Source organism: Triticum dicoccoides, chromosome 1A (genome assembly GCF_002162155.2).
Source record: "Triticum dicoccoides isolate Atlit2015 ecotype Zavitan chromosome 1A, WEW_v2.0, whole genome shotgun sequence".
Taxonomy (NCBI): domain Eukaryota; kingdom Viridiplantae; phylum Streptophyta; class Magnoliopsida; order Poales; family Poaceae; genus Triticum; species Triticum dicoccoides.
In genome coordinates, this window is record NC_041380.1 from 329,005,149 (window position 1) to 329,024,660 (window position 19,512).

Sequence of the window (19,512 nt, forward strand, 5' to 3'; positions counted from 1 at the left end):
GATGGGACTCTCCTTGGTGTGGAAAGCAAGCTTGGCAATACGGATATGTAGATCTCCTCCCTTATAACCGACTCTGTGTAACCCTAGCCCCCTCCGGTGTCTATATAAACCGGAGGGTTTAGTCCGTAGGACAACAACAATCGTACCATAGGCTAGCTTCTAGGGTTTAGCCTCTACGATCTCGTGGTAGATCAACTATTGTAATACTCATATCATCAAGATCAATCAAGCAGGACGTAGGGTATTACCTCCATCGAGAGGGCCCGAACCTGGGTAAACATCGTCTCCCCCGCCTCTTGTTACCATCCGCCTTAGACGCACAGTTCGGGCCCCCCTACCTGAGATTCGCCGGTTTTGACACCGACATTGGTGCTTTCATTGAGAGTTCCACTGTGTCGTCGTCGTGAGGCTTGATGGCTCCTTCGATCATCGGTAACGATGCGGTCCAGGGTGAGGTTTTCCTCCCTGGACAGATCTTCGTATTCAGCAGCTTCGCACTGCGGGCCAACTCGCTTGGCCAGGAGGTCAGGTTTGGAAACTTAAACTACACTGCCGACATCCGCGGAGACTTGATCTTCGACGGATTCGAGCCCATGACGTAACTCTGCCGCCGGACAGTGTTCGGGATATTACACCCGCAACTACTCCGGCCCTTAATCCGTAGCAAATTGCGCCATCTGAGGGCGGGTGGATAGGCCCCGCCATGGAGGCCGCACTCTCAGTGGCGATAGAGCCGAATACTGACTTCACCCCTTGCGAGAGCCATGTTGCCGAAGCATTGGATTCGTCCCTGGCCACAGGCTCCGAGACGCCTGCGTCCGTGCCTATCGAATCTGATTGGGCACCGATCATGGAGTTTACCTCCGCGGATATCTTTCAACACTCGCCTTTCGGTGATGTGCTAAATACATTCAGGTCTCTCTCCTTGTCAGGGGAACCTTGGTCGAACTATGTCCGACTAGAATGGGATGCGGACGACGAAGAAATTCGCTGCTCACCCACCACCCACTTAGTAGCCACTGTCGATGATATAACCAACATGCTCGATTTCGACTCCGAAGACATCGACGAAATGGACGATGATGCAGGAGAGGAATAGGAACCAGTGCCTACAGGGCGCTGGACAGCCACTTCATCACCTGACATATACATGGTGGATACACCCAAAGAAGGCAATGGCGACAAGACAGCGGAGGATGACCCCTCCAAGAAGCAAACAAAGCGTCGGCGTAGGCGCCGCCCCAAATCCCGCCCTGGAAAAAAGAGCGATAACTTCGCAAGAGAAAATAACACCCCAGTCGACTCCGGAGGAAACGACGACCACACTGACCCAGCGGCAGAGCACGATGAAACTGCAAACGGCGAACATAGTACGGATCTGATGTTCGAACACGGCGACGCCGAGGATAAAGCTCATCAACCTCCCTCTGGGGAGGAAAATAGTCCGGACGAAGATGCACACATCATCCCGGAAAGGCACTTGGAACAAGAGAACCTCCGCAGAAGGCTTATTGCCACAGCGAGGAGTCTGAAGAAGCAGAAGCAAAGGCTTAAGACCACACAAATACGCTCAACAGCAGGTGGAACAAAGTGCTCGACAACGAAGAAAAGTATGGTGGAAGTTACCACACAAAGAGCTATCCAAAGCACAAGCTATTACCTGAATTCGACGATGAGGCCGTAGAGCCCACACAGCCGAAAAATAAAATGGCCAACCGGCCGGATCAACCACCTTGTGGCCGCGATAGAGCGGCTAACAAGGCGGCACATAAGTCAACACACGATCTACGTGAGGACTTGTGCCAAAAATCCAGTATGACCAGATCCATCTATGGATCTAGGAAGCGCGCTCCGGCACAAAATCAAAACCGAATACTACAACCGTCCGAACGCCATGATACATCCAAATACAGGGGTGCCGCACACCCCTTATGTTTCACCGATGAGGTGCCGGACCACGAATTTCCAGAAGGATTCAAACCAGTGAACATAGAGGCGTATGACAGGACCACAAACCCTAGGGTCTGGATTGAGGACTTTATCCTCCATATCCATATGGCTCGCGGAGACGATCTCCACGCCATCAAGTACTTGCCCCTCAAGCTTAAAGGACCAGCTCGGCAGTGGCTGAAAAGCCTTCCCGAAAACTCAATTGGAAGTTGGGAGGAGCTTGAGGATGCTTTTCGGGCTAATTTTCAAGGGACCTATGTCCGACCTTCGGATGCAGATGATTTAAGTCATATAATTCAATAGCCCGGAGATTCATCCCGAAAGCTTTGGAACAAGTTTCTCACTAAGAAGAACCAAATCATCGACTGCCCAGACGCCGAAGCCTTAGCAGCTTTCAAGCATAGCGTCCGAGACGAATGGCTCGCCAGACACCTCGGCCAAGGAAAACCAAGAACAATGGCAGCCCTAACAAGCCTCATGACCCGCTTTTGTGCGGGCGAAGATAGCTTGTTAGCCTGCAGTAGCACCAGCAACCTAAGCACATCTGAAGTCAGGGATGGCAATGGAAAAACATGACGTAATAAATGCAAGCCTCGAAATAAAGAAGACAACCCAGATAATACGGCGGTAAACGTCGGATTCAGGGGCTCTCGACTAGGTCAGCGGAAAAAGCCTTTCAAAGGCAGCAGAGATGGACCGTCCAGCCTAAACAAGATTATAGACAAACTATGTCAGATTCATGGCACCACTGATAAACCTGCATATCACACCCACAAAGAATGCTGGGTCTTCAAGCAAGCCGGTAAGCTAAACGCCGAACACAACGGGAGGGAGACACCAAGCGAAGACGAGGACGAACCTCGCCAGCAAAGCACTGGAGGACAGAAAAAATTCCCACCAGAGGTTAAAATAGTAAACATGATCCACGTGACGAAGGGGAGAAGCAAACATGCACTCCGAGACATACGCACCGTAGAGCCCGTCACCCCCAAGTTCAACCCCTGGTTGGCCTGCCCGTTCACTTTTGATCGCAGTGATCACCCGACAAGCATCTGGCATGAAAGATTGGCTACCTTGGTGTTAGATCAAATAATAAACGGATACCATCTCACACGAGTCCTTATGGACGGCGGCAGTGGTCTAAATCTGATATATCAGGACACACTCCGCAAAATGGGGATAGACCCGACAAAAATCAGCCACAATAATACTACCTTCAAGGGAGTAATACAAGGCCTAGAGGCCCGCTCCATGGGCTCTCTAATACTAGAGGTTGTATTCGGTTCACCCGACAACTACCAAAGTGAGAAGTTAGACTTCGACATCGCTCCATTCCGAAGCGGCTATCAGGCACTATTCGGAAGAACATCTTTTGCTCATTTTAATGCGGTACCACATTACGCTTTTCTTAAGCTTAATATACCTGGTCCACATGGCACCATCACTGTTAGCGGAAATATTGAGCGTTCTCTACACGCAGAAGAACGTGCGACAGCTTTAACAGCCGAGCACTAGACGGCCTCACCAACCAGAATAAAATGACAGGTCATCAAGACCGCGGACACGGTTAGACGAGTCCGGCGCATCACTAGATATACCTGAGATTGGTTTGTTGGTTAAACCCTCATAGACGGTACCAGGGTCTTCCCACGTGTAATCAGGGCAAGTTCGGCTCAACCTGACTTATCTTGAATTTTAATGGTCTATCGAGAATAATCAATTTTTTGGCATGACAACTTTCACCGAAGTTCTTCTCTTTTACAGATGACAATCGTGCTGCACCCGTCCAGGACACGGCACAATGGAGACACAGGCGCAGACGTGCAGCAAGGACCCGCTCAAAGGTTTCTTTTCAGATTAAGACCCTGCGTAAACCTTTTTTTACTGTCTCTTGTTGTTCACATCCTCCGAATACTTAATACAACCGAGAAGGATGCTGATGTTATTGGCATTCCGCCACGTCAGAATATTGCATGTACCTGGACACTCGGGGTTTATTATTAAGGGCATTGTTCAGCCGAGCATATGTTATAAAGACTGAATACCTTAGGGAGTGTTCGGCGTCGCGAGTTTGGCCTTATATGCATCAGCTCCGAATCATGTCTTTGGTCAAATGTTGGGTTTGCCCGGCTCCCGTGTTTTGCTACCTTACGTTCCGCTCTATCGGCTAAGGCGGCACCGGGAGAACTACTGCGATTGTGCCCTGGTTCATCCGGATGAGCACCTCAGTAGAGAAAACCGAAAACTGACTGTCATGATAAAGTGTGAGACTGGTCAACCACTCGATGACTTAGCAGAATCTTCGGGATTCCTCCGCATTAGCGAAGGGCCGTTTCCCGGTCATGTACGTACGCGCACCATATTCGGAGGAGCGCGAAGGTACCCGGGGCTATATAGTAGTCCCACTGTCAAAATCCTATGGCTAAGTGAAAGTGTTAAAGCAATATAGCCTGATTGCCTCGTTCGCTGCGCTACCACCTCCTTAATGGACCAAGATGTTGGATCAAGTGTGAATACGCGTTTTTGCAAACACCCTCGCATTATATGCGTGGGGGCTGAAGCCGACGACTGCAAACTTTTAGGTTATATACATATATACATAAACGGCCGCACAGGAGGCATCATAGTACTTTCAGGCAAAAGTATAAACACAACCCTTATAATTCAATAAAACATTGTTTTTACAATGGGAATACATGTCACTAGAACATAATATTCTTCGAGCACTGAGACTCTATTGAATGAGCGCCTTCAAGGACTTCTTCAAAGTAGTGCTCGGCAGATACTCGGCCCACGGCCGAACTCTGGTTTGCAATAGTGGTGGCCTCCATCTCTACCCAGTATGTCTTGACATGGGCAAGTGCCATCCGTGCACCCTCTATGCACGCCGACCTCTTCATAGCGTCGATGTGCGGCACAACACCAAGGAATTGTTGCACTAAACTAAAATAACTATTCGGCCTTGGCCCTTCCGGCCACAGATGACCCACAACAGACCTGATGGCAAGTCCGGACAACCTATGGAGCTTGGCCCACTCGGCCATTCGCTCATTCAACAGCAGCAGACGCACTAGAACATTGAACTGTGACCAGAACACCTTTTCCACTTCACGATCTTTTTGATCCTTGAAGTACTCAGCCGCAACAGCAGCACTTGCTGCCAAATCCACGTACGCGTCTGCAGAACTCCATAGTTGATCAAGAGGGGCATACTTTGGATCTCTGAACTTCGTCCGCAACAAAAAGGGCTTCCCAGCCGTGATATATCCAGCTTGACACAGCTCCTCCTTCGCCGCCCTGATTTTTGAGCGGGCTTCATTGGTTGCTACCATGGCCTTCTCCAGGTCCGTCGCCTTCACTCGGCTTTCTTTTTCAAGAAGCTGGTAACGGTCGGCGGCATCTTTCAACTCAAGGGCCATCTTGGCTATTTTTTCCTTGCTTTGGCAATGCGCAGCCTGTTCGGCTCTCAGCTCTTCGACCGCCTTTAGAGCGGCCGCATCACTATTCCTGGGTTGTTCCTTGGCTTGGGCAAGTTCCGCCCGAAGGGTCTCCATGGTGGCAGCTCCATCTACAGTCACAACATAATAAAGATACTAGCATCATGCTCCTCTTACTATGCGTTGATCACCGGAGAAATCACATACTCTGTGCCTCGTCGAGCCGCTTGTTGACAAGCACGATGTCGGCATCTGCCGCATTAAGTTGCCGCTTCAGCTCGGCAAACTCACCAGTCCGGCTAGCCACCGGACCTTCCGCCACCTGCATATGAAGGCGGCCTGATTATTACCTGGGACTATGATCCTTTGTTTGTGGTCGGTCTTGCCAGCAACTAGAGTCTCAAGGGCTACTATCTGCATAGGTCACACCGAACGTGTGCAGTACCGTAAAAAACATACACTATTTCATGTACCTCAAAGCCTTTCAGCAGACTCATAAAAGCTTCATGCAACCCGCTTTCGGCGGATGAAATCCTCTCAATCACCGTACCCATTAGCGTACGATGTGCTTCTAAGATGGCCGCTTGCTCCAGAAGATCCTTCAGTGCGTCCGATCGCACATCGGACGGTTCCGTACTCTTTATGTTGCTCTCTCTAGGAGCCGAATACTGAGGACTTCGGGTGGCCGAAGGATTACCCTCTGGCCTTGGCAGATCAGGAGAAGCCATCCGTGACGACACTTCGGGGTCGCCCGCGTCATGAGGCGGGGTGGCATGGGGAGGTGTTTCGCTCTCCATCATTTCCTGAAGAAGATCCCCCGAAGACGAACTCTGTCGAGATGGGCTATGATCCGGACTACAAAATATATGCTTTGGTTATTGTCTTTAGAAGTAATGTAGGATATTTTTACTATCAAGTACCTTTTGTTTACTTACAACTCGGTAGAGGGCTGATCCCCTTGCGGGCACTGTGCGGCAAGAGTACCCTTCACGGAGGCATTAATTCCCCCGGTTTGGATGAATAATGAGTGAGGCCTGCTCTCAGCCTCTTTATTCCCCCCTTTATCTTCCCCTGATGGCGCCTGATAAGGCGCCGACTCGAGCATTGTGGTTAGTACTGGATCGGCCGAGCCTTCGGGAAGGGGGGGCTGAACACCTGATCATCTTTGCCTTTGTTACCCAGTCCTGGTCAAAGAGCGACTTTTTAGAATGATGTTGTGATAAATAAAAAGACAGCATGTTCGGCCACGAGATTACTTACTGGTATATGGGTGATTACAGCTCAGACCCGCATCCTCGGTGGTGTTCGGACACTTTCTTTGTGGTCGAAAGAACAATTTTTACATCTCTTCGAGCGTCATGCTGAGGAAGTGCTGAATAGTTCATGGTCCTTCCAGGTTGAATTCCCACATACAGAGGGGTCGACATTTGCAAGGCGGGACTCGACGAACTAGCATGACTTTCATTACCGTAACCAGGCTGACATCTCTCTCGAGGAGATCTCGGATGCGACTCTGCAATATCGGCACATCATTTACTGGCCCCCAGTCCAGCCCCTTGTTGATCCATGACGTCAGTTCTGGTGGGGGGCCCGAGCGAAAGGCAGGGGCGGCCACCTACTTGGTACCCCGGGGAGCTGTGATATAAAACCACTCCCATTGCCATAAACTGGACACCTCCGGGAAGGAACCTTTTGGCCATGGAACATCGGCGCCTTTGATTATTACGACACCTCCGCACCCTATGTGTCGCCCCTCAATCATCTTCGTCTTCACATTGAAAGTTTTGAGCCATAGGCTGAAGTGTGGGGTAATGCGGAGGAAGGCCTCACACACGACGATGAACGAAGAGATGTGAAGGAAGGAATTCGGGGCCAGGTCATGGAAATCCAACCCATAACAGAACATGAGCCCCCTAACAAAGGGATCCAGAGCGAGGCCTAGCCCTCGGAGGAAGTGAGAGATGAATACAACGCTCTCGCCGGGTCCGGGAGCGGGAATGACCTACCCTCGAGCAGGAAGCCTGTGCGAGATTTCGCCGGTCAAATACATGGCCACTCTTAGCTTCTTGATGTCTTCCTCTGTGACAGAGGAAGGCATCCACCGACCTTGAAGGTTGGATCCGTACATGGTTGAAGGTCCGAAGCACCTGACCTGAGGCTTGGGTGTTGGAACTCGAGGCAGGGGAAGGATTGGATTGAGTACGAGAGGGAAAAAAGGACAGGCCTTGGCCTCTTTATAAAGAGGGTGAATATCGAGCATCCTCCTCGTGGCCGTTTGGGACTTACCTAAAATCGAGGAGTCATACCAACAGGCACTATTGGGTTACCCACGTCCGTATTGATGAGAATCCCGTAATAAGGGGGACACGATCTCTGCTTCGACAAGACGTATGAGGAATACCGCCTCGCAATATGTGCAGTGTTAGTTGAGAAAAACGGTTCGAATAATGACCAGGCCATGGCATGATGTCATGTTGCTAAATGTGTCAGCAGATTAGATTTGTGGAGATATTTTCTCTGTAAGGTGGTATGTGGAACTTGTTTTGCAGAGCTGGACACTATCCTTGTGTTCAAAATCTTCTATGGAGTATTCGGAGGAAGAACCCGCCTTGCAATGCCGAAGACAAATCTGCGCGCCAGACTCATCGTCATTGAAGCCTAGTTCAGTGTCTACTGAGGGAGTCCTGGATTAGGGGGTCTCCAGACAGCCTGACTATATCCTTTGGCCGGACTATTGGACTATGAAGATACAAGATTGAATACTTCATCCCGTGTCCAGATGGGACTCTCCTTGGTGTGGAAGGCAAGCTTGGCAATACGGATATGTAGATCTCCTCCCTTGTAACCGACACTGTGTAACCCTAGCCCTCTTTGGTGTCTATATAAACCGGAGGGTTTAGTCCATAGGACAACAACAATCATACCATAGGCTAGCTTCTAGGGTTTAGTCTCTGCGATCTCGTGGTAGATCAACTCTTATAATACTCATATCATCAAGATCAATCAAGCAGGACATAGGGTATTACCTCCGTCGAGAGGGCCCGAACCTGGGTAAACATCGTGTCCCCCGCCTCCTGTTACCATCTGCCTTAGACGCATAGTTCGGGACCCCCTACCCGAGATCCGCCGGTTTTGACACCGACACCTAAGGACAAATGACTTTCTTATTAACAAAAGCTTTCCACTTTTATTAGCTTGCAATTTATTCGTAGTTTTATTACCGCAAAGTACTTGTAGATTTATTCCTACAAAATACTTTCATACTTGTTTCGGGTAAAGCAAACGTCAAGCGTGCATAGAGTTGTATCGGTGGTCGATAGAACTCTCGGGAAAATTTGTTCTACCATTAGCTCCTCGTTGGGTTCGACACTCTTACTTATCGAAAGAGGCTACAATTAATCCCCTATACTTGTGGGTTATCAAGACCTTTTTCCGGCACTGTTGCTGGGGAGTTATAGCATGGGGTGAATATTCTCATGTGTGCTTGTTTGCTTTATCACTAAGTAGTTTTTATTTCCTGTTCTAAGTTGTTCTCTATCTTTAGTTATGGATATGGAACACGAAACACCCAAAAAATTAGTGGTAGTTGCTACTCATGGAGATGGGGAACCTCCTAAAACCCTCGATGCTCGTTATGTGAAAAATATTATGCAGTACTTTGATAATCCTGAGAAAACCCCATTCAACTTGATAATGGGAGTAACGTTGGATCAACGTGAATACTTTAAGGATTATCGCTTGACTCATAAAGGGAAATTGTTATGGGATCAAATTCATATGTTGCATTGGTATGCTTGGGATTTATGCCAGAGATATGATTATACTTGTTGCTCTAGGATGAATGCTCCACATCTTCCCTTTTCATGTGCATTTTATGATAATGAAACCTTGGCTTCTTATGCTAGAGGTATATATGATTACCATGATGTGGAACGAATAGAAGAATTTGTTGCTTTTAAGGGTGCATGTGAAATTGAATCTTTGTTTAAAAAGTTTGAAGATTTTGATGATTCAGTTTATAGACCTGAAAATCTTGCTATCCTTAAATATTTCTATGATAATTATAAATACAATTCCGATATTGATGCATTCATTGAGAAAGTCTCCGCTGTGCAAGAAGAGACTAATATTTTGTAGGAGTCTATGGAAGAAGGAATTGATGAAACTGTGAGCTCATTGGATGAGAAAGATGATGAGGAGAGCGAAGAACAAGCGAAGGAAGACCGGATTGATCACCCGTGCCCACCTCCTAATGAGAGTAATCCTCCAACTCATACATTGTTTAATGCCCATTCGTTCTTACCGAAGGATGAATGCTATGATAATTGCTATGATCTCGTTGATTCATTTGAAATATCCCTTTTTGATGATGCTTGCTATGCTTGTGGCCATGATGCCAATGTAAATGATGCTTATGGAGATGAACTTGCTATTGTTCCTTATATTAAGAATGAAACTGTTTCTATTACACCCACACATGATAGTCCTATTATCTTTTTGAATTCTCCCAACTACACTATATCGAAGAAATTTGCACTTATTAAGGATTATATTGATGGGATGCATTTTTATATACCCATGATGATTTTGATCAATATAATATGCATGTGCTTGCTGCACCTACTTGCAATTATTATGAGAGAGGAACTACATATCCACCTCCTTATGTTTCCAACACGATAAAATTGCAAGAAACTGCTTATGCTATGTATTGGCCTTTACTTGATGTGCATGAATTGTTCTTGTATGACATGCCGATGCACAGGAAGAGAGTTAGAATTCGTCATTGCTTGATATATGTTGCTTTGTGCTCACTACTAAATGCCAAATCATTGTTAATTCAAATTGGCTTTGATATACCTTGGGATCCGGGTGGATTCATTACTTGAGCACTTTATGCCTAGCTTAATGGCTTTAAAGAAAGCGCTGTCAGGGAGACAACCTGGAAGTTTTAGAGAGTCATTTATTTTTGTTTAGTGCATTTATATAGTTTAAAAAAATATAGAGGGGAACTTAAAACATCACAAAAAGAAAAGTGAAAGCAAGATAGACGAGCATTGTGAAAATGGGGGATGTCCTTGAACTTTGTTCATGCCCATGGAAACTTTATGAATCTTGAATTGCAAAAAAAATTAAAAAAAATAATACCCCCTTGTACAATTCCATTGTATTATAAAAATAATGTGCCAAGATTTTCCTTTAGGATGTTTACATTGCTTGTTGGTTTGTGCGGTGCAAAACAGAAACTTTGGCTGTAGTGCGCGATTTTATATTCTTTATTGGAACGTCAAACAGTTATGAAACTTTTTTCACCGTATTTCTATACAAAATTTTTATTTTCGCTAATTTTTCAGATTTTTGGAGTACGAGAAGTATGGTGAATGTTCAGATTACTACAGACTGTCCTGTTTAAGACAGATTCTGTTTTTGATGCATTGTTTTGCTTGTTTTGATGAAACTATTGATTCTATTAGAGGATTAAGCCATGGAAAAGTTATATTACAGTAGCTACAATGCAAAAACAAAAATATGAATTGGTTTGCAACAGTACTTAGAGTAGTGATTTGCTTTATTATACTAACGGATCTTACCGAGTTTTCTGTTGAGTTTTGTGTGGATGAAGTGATCAAAGATCGAGGAGGTCTCGATATGACGAGAAGGCGGAGAGGCAAGAGCTCAAGCTTGGGGATGCCCAAGGCACCCCAAGTAAATATTCAAGGAGACTCAAGATTCTAAGCTTGGGGATGCCCCGGAAGGCATCCCATCTTTCTTCATCAAGTATCGGTATGTTTTCGGTTTCATTTCATTCATGCGATATGTGCAAATCTTGGAGCGTCTTTTGTGTTTATTTTTCATTTTTCTTTTATGAACCATGCTGGTATGAGATAGTCCATGGTTGATTTATAGAATGCTCATTGCACTTCACATATACCTTTTGAGTATGGCTTTATAGAATGCTTCATGTGCTTCACTTATATCATTTGAAGTGTGGATTGCATGTTTCTCTTCACATAGAAAACCGTTGTTTGGATAATGCTATTTTGGTTCACTTATATTTGTTAGAGCATGGTTGTCGGTGTCAAAACTGGCGGATCTCGAGTAGGGGGTCTCGAACTGTGCGTCTAGGCGGATGGTAACTGGAGACGGGGGACACAATGTTTACCCAGGTTCGGGCCCTCTAGATGGAGGTAATACCCTACATCCTGCTTGATTGTTCTTGATGATATGAGTAGTACAAGAGTTGATCTACCACGAGATCAGAGAGGTTAAACCCTAGAAGCTAGCCTATGGTATGATTGTTGTTCTTGGTCCTACGGACTAAACCCTCCGGTTTATATAGACACCAGAGGGGCTAGGGTTACACAGAGTTGGTTACAAGGAAGGAGATCTACATATCCGTATTGCCAAGCTTGCGTTCCATGCCAAGGGGAGTCCCATCCGGACACATGACGAAGTCTCCAATCTTGTATCTTCATAGTCCAACAGTCCGGCCAAAGGATATAGTCCGGCTGTCCGGATACCCCCTAATCTAGGACTCCCTCAGTAGCCCCCGAACCAGGCTTCAATGACGATGATTCCGGCGTGCAGATTGTCTTCGGCATTGCAAGGTGGGTTCTTCTTCAAACTCCGAGTACCTGTTAAATAGTGTTCGGGTTCTCGTAAATGTTGCGCTTCTTGGCTTCTGCCTCCAATAATGGCCATCTTCCACGTGTCAAGCGAATGTGAGGAGCCAGGGTGTTTTTACATTGTCCACCCCATCTATGTGAATGAACTGTCTATTAAAGAGACGAGGACCCTCATATCCAAACCACACCATCCTCCCTCAGCGAGCATTCATCGGAGCGCGCCCGAAAAAATCCATCCCAACATGGCCGGCCAGCGCAGCTCCTCCTCTCGCTCCCACAGCCCCAAGCCCGGAGATTGGGAGAAGTGTTCTGTCCCACACAACCAATTAGTGAAGCTACATACCCAAGGATTCATCCCTCCAGCGTATATGGTACCGGTTCGAGCCGGGCTCGCCACCTATAATGGCGGGGAGCAAGTGGAGAGCTTTCCCGACCCCTCTAAGGGAGAGCGGATATGCCTTGTCCCTTATTTGTTAAGGGGACTCGGATTTCCAATCCATCCATTTCTCCGAGGGCTCCTGGAGTTCTACAGCCTCCAGTTGCACAACCTCACCCTTGCCTCCATACTGCACATCGCTGGTTTCGTAGCCCTTTGCGAGCTGTTTCTGGGTTGCGAAGCTCATTTCGTGTTGTGGAAGAAGTTGTTGTGCCTTGTGCCCCGTACACAGAGGGGATCAATATATCAAGTGGGTGGAGCCGAAGTATGGCGCATCGCCGGGACCGGATACCTATCCGGTACCCCGAAGAAGACGTCCGAGGACTGGCCTTCAGAGTGGTTTTATATGGAGGATGTCCCTCTCCCGGATCCTATCCGGACTGGTCTTCCTGAGTTCGACAACGCCCCTTTGAAGAAACGCCTAAGCTGGCGCCCATGGTGCCCACAGGAGGAAGATGATAGAGAGGTATTTTATCTGATGGGCCGAATAAAGTTGCTGGCCAAATCAGGACTGACCATAACCGAGGTTATGGCAATATGCATTATGCGGGGGTGCAGTCACTTCAATATCGAGGCCACCCCATGTGGCACTTCAACGGGGAAGATGATGTCACTCGCTGCGAGCGCAAGGGACCGGACTCAGTTGCTGCTCTAGCAAAAATTCTATCTGATCTGTATAAGGGGGAAGAAGAGGAGTTCCTCCGCATCAAGCCATGGGATGGATTCTCCATGAACAACCCTCGAAGCTGGGTGAGCTTCCGCTTTTTTTACTTCCGTCCTACCTTTGTTTTCGTGATAAATATTTACCTTGCCGTTTCATCGCAAGAACTGCGCAAGGCTGTAGGGGAGATCAATAGCCCACCTCCACAACCGGAGGATCCTGAACGGGTCCTCGACCCCTGCCTCAAAGAGGATCCGGACATATTCGTGGAGCTGATTGATAGGATTTTCTATCAGCTAAGCTGTGCTGACGCCATGGTGGCCATTATAGCCGACTACCCTGGGCTACTCCCAGCCTCGCAGGTAAATGAGACCGGAGTCCTAACCTTTGAAAAGGTTTTCCTTTTATGCACTTCACCTTCCGTATACAAACGGTGTTTTATAGGGAAGGCCCTCGGGACGCCATGCCGAGCCCGCGGCGACTCGCCAATAAGGGGTTTCAAAGCCGGACAGGCTAAAAAGGAAGGCGGTCTGGACGGAGACGCCGGCGCAGAGGTATGATGCAACACCTCGCTCCGTGGTTGTCGTCTTTAAAAACATAATAACACCCGTGTTTACTAGAAGGAAGAACGCTCGCCGGACAATATCCGGAGAGGCCGCCGATCACGCCTCTACCAGTCGGGCTGCAGGGCCGGACACAGAGGCGGAGGCTAACACGAGGCACACTCCAGATGGCCCTTCTACAAAGGATGCGGATAAGATATCCGCTACGAATTCCGAAGTGGAGAGCGCCATGAATCACAGGCGTCGCCGAGCCGTACTCCGTGACGCTTGTTTCTCCCAAGAGGCGTTTGATGCATTCAACTCAGGAGATGTGTATATCCGTGCTGCTCAAAATGGTCTAGCCAGAGCCACGGACCAGTATGTAAAGGATGTACAAGTAAGAAAATTTGATGAGTATATATATCAGTAGCCCCTGAGACTTGAAACAGTTGGCACAACTGATTTAAGGATGAGTTATTGTGCAGGTTCTTACAGAGAAGAATACTCGACTGTCACGGGAGCTGGAGGAATGCAAGACCCAACTTTGGGCCGTCGTTGCCGCATTGAAGGAACCTGAAAAGTCCCCAGCTGGTAACATTTGTTTCAAAGAATGATAGGTACCATATAGTGTGCGGCATGGCTACGGATCTAACAATAGATATTGCAGATGACTCCGGAGAGAATCCGGAGGACCAGCATGTCGTACGACAGCTAAAGGCTGGCGAACGCGTGCTGACTAAGGTCATGCAGGAGAAAAACAATCTCTAAGACACCAATACCAAGCTGAGCGTGGAACTGAAAGATGTTCGAGCCCAGCATGCAGACTCCATGAAGGAGAATAAGCGGCTTCGACGCGGCATTTTCAGTAAGTGCTTGAACGAACCCTTAAAAGAGTGCGGTGAAGAAGCCGGCTAACAGAGTTATGTCTGCAGGTATGTTGACGGGTCATCCCGCGGAGGAGATGCCCGGGTCTGCGGGTGATCTTCTACCCGAGCTCTCACAACTGCACGAACAAGTTCGGCAGGTGATGCAAAGTATTGCCCGGGCCTTGTGGCCATCCGTCTCCCTGCCAGCAGGCATTGGAGAGCTTGTGGAGAAGCTCAAGGGAGCACGACGGCGCTTTCAATTATGGAAGATATCATCCTGCAGTCAAGGTGCCAGGGAAGCCTAGGCCATTGTGAAGACACGGTATATCAAGGTTGACCCAAACCACACGGCCGAGGTCGGACTTGTGGGGCCCGATGGGAAAGAGATCCCCGTTAGCTTAGTGTATGGGCAAGTAGAATTAGCCGCAAAGTATTCCCAACAGGATTGTAGGCTAGACAGCCTGTTGGATGGTATAGAAGAGGAATTTAGTCAATCTAGATGACTATTTAATTAAAGTGACATGTATAATGCCTTCTAGCCGGATTGTAAATCATTTGTCATGGCGGAACTTTTCGCTTCAACCTCGGGACCCGATAGTCCGGAGTGTATCCGAATACCCGCTCAGTTATATAAGAACCAGGGTATGCGTGGAAACCAGGCGTAGGGGTCATTAGTGCTTGAACAGACAAGTACCCAACTAGTTATGTTATATTACATGGGTAGTAAGAAACATCTTCCAGGGAGAATAGTTCCGTTAAGGGCTCCTTTCCCTAGGTACGCATGCCCTAAAGTGCATGTCTGGACTGCGAGAGGAGACGCAGGCAAAAACATCTAGGGGCACATATGGAAAATAAATAAAAATCATCTTTTGTTCACCGACCGAATATTCCCTTAAGAACGCTAGCTTTCGGCTTCATCCAGTCTGAGGTACACATCCGGCTGACCTGGCAGTAACAATCGCAGAGGTGCTCCCCTTATGGCCTAGCCGAATTAACGGGAACGTAGGGCATAAATACAAGAGCCAGGCAACCCAGCTTGGCCAAAACTTAAGTCATATCGATGCATATAATGGCGAAGAAAAGGTACATGCGGAAGAATAACGCATGTGTGGGGCATGAAGCCCAGATAAATAATTAAGTTTCTGTGTAAGAAGCCCCCAGTTATAATGAGCGCGGTTAGCACGTCAATAGTGTGCAAGCAAGGCACAAGTTGGCCCTTGAAGACCTTGAGAAAGAATAAAAGAAAGAAAGAGAGAAAAGACAGATAATGTATATGCAAAAAATGGACAGAGGAAGGAGACGAACATAGAGTCCGGCACTAGGCGTAGAATATTCGGAGCCTAGCTGCGTTCCATGGGTTCGGCTCAAGTCGATTATTCGATGCATCCCGCAGACGGTACGCTCCACCGGTGAGAACTTGGTCAATAATGAAGGGACCTTCCCATTTGGGCTCGAGCTTGGTCTTTTTCTTCTCCGGAAGGCGTAGAACTAGCTCGCCAACGTTATAAGTTTTGGCCCGTACTTCTCTACTTTGATATCTTTGAGCCTGTTGCTGATAGAATGCGGAACGGGCTTTTGCCACGTCGCGCTCCTCCTCCAAGGTGTCCAGACTGTCCCGCCGATAGAGCTCAGCTTCTCTTTCTTCGTACATGCGCACTCGAGGTGAGTCATGAATTATGTCGCAGGGAAGAACTGCCTCTGCGCCGTACACCATAAAGAAGGGTGTGTATCCAGTAGTACGATTCGGCGTGGTCCGCAGCCCCCAGAGTACGGAGTCGAGCTCCTCTACCCAATGCGTGTTAGACTCCTTTAAGGACCGCACTAATCTGGGTTTGATGTCGATCATGATAAGACCATTTGCTCGATCAACTTGGCCATTAGTTTGTGGGTGATAGTCAGAAGCATAATCGAGCGTGATGCCCATGTTGCTGCACCAGAGTTTTACCTTGTCGGCCATGAAGTTCGTGCTGTTGTCAGTGGTGATGCTGTGGGGGACGCCATAACGGTGTACAACCCTGGATATGAAGTCTATCACCGGTCCGGATTCGGCCGTTTTAACAGGTTTGGCTTCTATCCATTTGGTGAATTTATCCACCATGACCAGTAAGTATTTTTTTCTTATGGGTTCCCCCTTTAAGGGGACCAACCTTGTCAAGCCCCCAGACCGCGAAGGGCCAGGTAATGGGGATTGTTTGGAGGCGGTGGGTGGCATGTGGCTTTGGTTTGCATAAAGCTGGCAACCGACGCAGTGTTGGACCAAGTCCTGTGCATCTACACGGGCCGTCGGCCAATAAAAACCTGTACGGAAGGCCTTGCTTACAAGGGCCCGGGCTGCGGCGTGGTGGCCGCCGAGTCCGGCATGAATTTCTGCCAAAAGCTTCCGCCCTTCCTCTTTGGAGATGCACCTTTGAAGGACTTCGGTAGTGCTTTTTTTATATAGCTCTCCCTCGTGGACCCTGTAGGCTTTAGATTGTCGCACTATGCAGCATGCCTCATTTTGGTCCTCGGGAAGTTCCTACCTAGTTAGGTAGGTCAGGAATGGTTCTGTCCACAGGGCAATGATGGCCATTATTACATGGGCTGAAGGTGTTATTTCGGTGGCAGAGCTTCCGATTATGTCAGAGTGTTCGGTATCGGGCATTTTGGCCGGGTCCGGACTATTGTTACCGGTGTCCCCTTCCCATACCATGGATGGCTTAAACAAGCTCTCCAAAAAGATGTTGGGGGGGACTATATCGCGTTTTGCACCAATGCAGGCGACGATATCCGCCGCCTGATTGTTTTCCCAAGCAACATGGTGAAATTCGAGCCCCTCGAACCGAGTTGACATCTTTAGGACGGCGTTGCGATAGGCCGCCATTTTCGGATCCTTGGCATCGAAGTCTCCATTTATTTGGTATATTGCGAGGTTTGAGTCCCCACGCAGCTCCAGGCATTGAATGCCCATGGAAACTGCCATCCGAATACCATGTAACAGGGTTTCGTATTCGGCTGCGTTGTTGGAGTCTGTATACAGTATCTGCAGTACATATTGAACTGTATCTCCGGTTGGGGATGTCAGGATGACGCCAGCCCCCAGACTAGCCAGCATTTTGGAGCCGTTAAAGTGCATGATCCAATTGGAGTATGCGTCGTACTCTTTAGGGAGTTCGGCTTCCGTCCATTCGACGACAAATTCGGCCAATACTTGCGATTTAATGGCTCACCGGGGTTTGTATGTTATGTCGAACAGGAGGAGCTCAATGGCCCATTTGGCAATCCGGCCCGAGGCATCACGGTTGTTTATAATATCATTAAGTGGCACTTCCGAGGCTACTGTAATTGAACACTCTTGAAAGTAGTGTCACAGCTTCCAGGATGCCATGAATACTGCATAGGCTACCTTTTGATAATGTGGGTATTGTGATTTGCATGGAGTGAGGACAGTGGATACATAATATACCGGCTTTTGAAGGGGGAATTTATGTCTGTTCGTTTCTCGTTCAACGATGAGCACTGCGCTTACAACCTGATGAGTTGCCGCAATGTACAACAACATTGGTTCGCCGATGTTTGGCACGGCCAGGATTGGGTTGGATGCCAGTATGGCTTTTATTTCTTCCAATCCGGCTGTGGCAGCGTCCGTCCACTCAAAGTGTTCGGTGCGCCGAAGGAGGCGATAAAGGGGTAATGCCTTTTCTCCTAAGCGGGAGATAAAGCGGCTTAGAGCCGCCACACACCCGGTTAATTTCTGGATTTGTTTGAGGTCCGTTGGGATAGACAACTATGAGAGAGCTCGGATTTTGGCCGGATTTGCTTCAATTCCTCTACTGGAAATAATGAAGCCCAGGAGCTTTCCGGCTGGTACACCAAAAACGCATTTTTCCGGATTGAGCTTGATGTCGTATGTTCGGAGGTTGTCGAATGTGAGAGTCGTCTATTAGAGAGTCGATGTGTTTGGTTTTGATGACCACATCATCTACATATGCTTCTACTGTTTTGCCAATCTGTTTCTCCAGACATGTCTGAATCATGCGCTGATATGTTGCACCGGCGTTTTTGAGCCCAAAAGGCATTGTGTTGAAATAGAAGGGGCCGTATGGTGTGATAAATGCCGTTGCGGCTTGGTCAGACTCCGCCATCTTGATTTGGTGGTAGCCGGAGTATGCATCGAGGAAACACAATGAATCGTGTCCTGCAGCATTATCGATAATTTGATCGATGCGGGGGAGGGGGAAGGGATCCTTTGGGCAAGCCTTGTTGAGGTCCTTGAAATCGACACATAGGCGCCAGGATTTGTCCTTCTTTGGTACCATCACCAGGTTTGCTAGCCAGTCCGGGTGTTTTATTTCTCTAATAAATCCGGCCTCCAATAACTTGGCTAGTTCCTCTCCCATAGCTTGTCTCTTAGGTTCGGAGAAACACCGAAGATTCTGCTTGACCGGCTTGAATCCCATTAGAATATTAAGGCTGTGCTCGGCCAGCCTGCGTGGGATCACTACAAAAAAAGACACATCAGTGACATTTTGGGCCGAACGAAATTTTTTCCTATCATACATATGACACTTCTATGACGATAATTGTGACAAAACCCGGTATCATCATAGATGTGGTGGGCTCCTACTTCTATGACAAAAAATCATGACAGAAAATGGGCTTTTCGTCCAGGGCAGACCAGAGACGCAGCTGCATGACATTCTTTGGGTGGTCCATGACGGAAAAAACCGTGGTAGAAGCGAGGAGGAGGAAAATTTCGGGCAGTTCCCGGTTACGGTGGGAGATCGGGGGCCGAGCGATGCGCGTTTCTCTCGTACATGTATGCGCGTGTGTGCGAGGCGTTGGCTCTAACTGAACCCGAGCGAGGCGTTGGGCTCTAACTGAACCCGAGCGATTGCACTGCAGGCTACGCGTTACTGAACCCGAGCGATTGATCGATGGCTGTTAACTGAACCCGATCGAGCGATTCCTTGGCTACTGCTGCTAACTGAAGCCGATCGATGGGATGAACAGTGAGC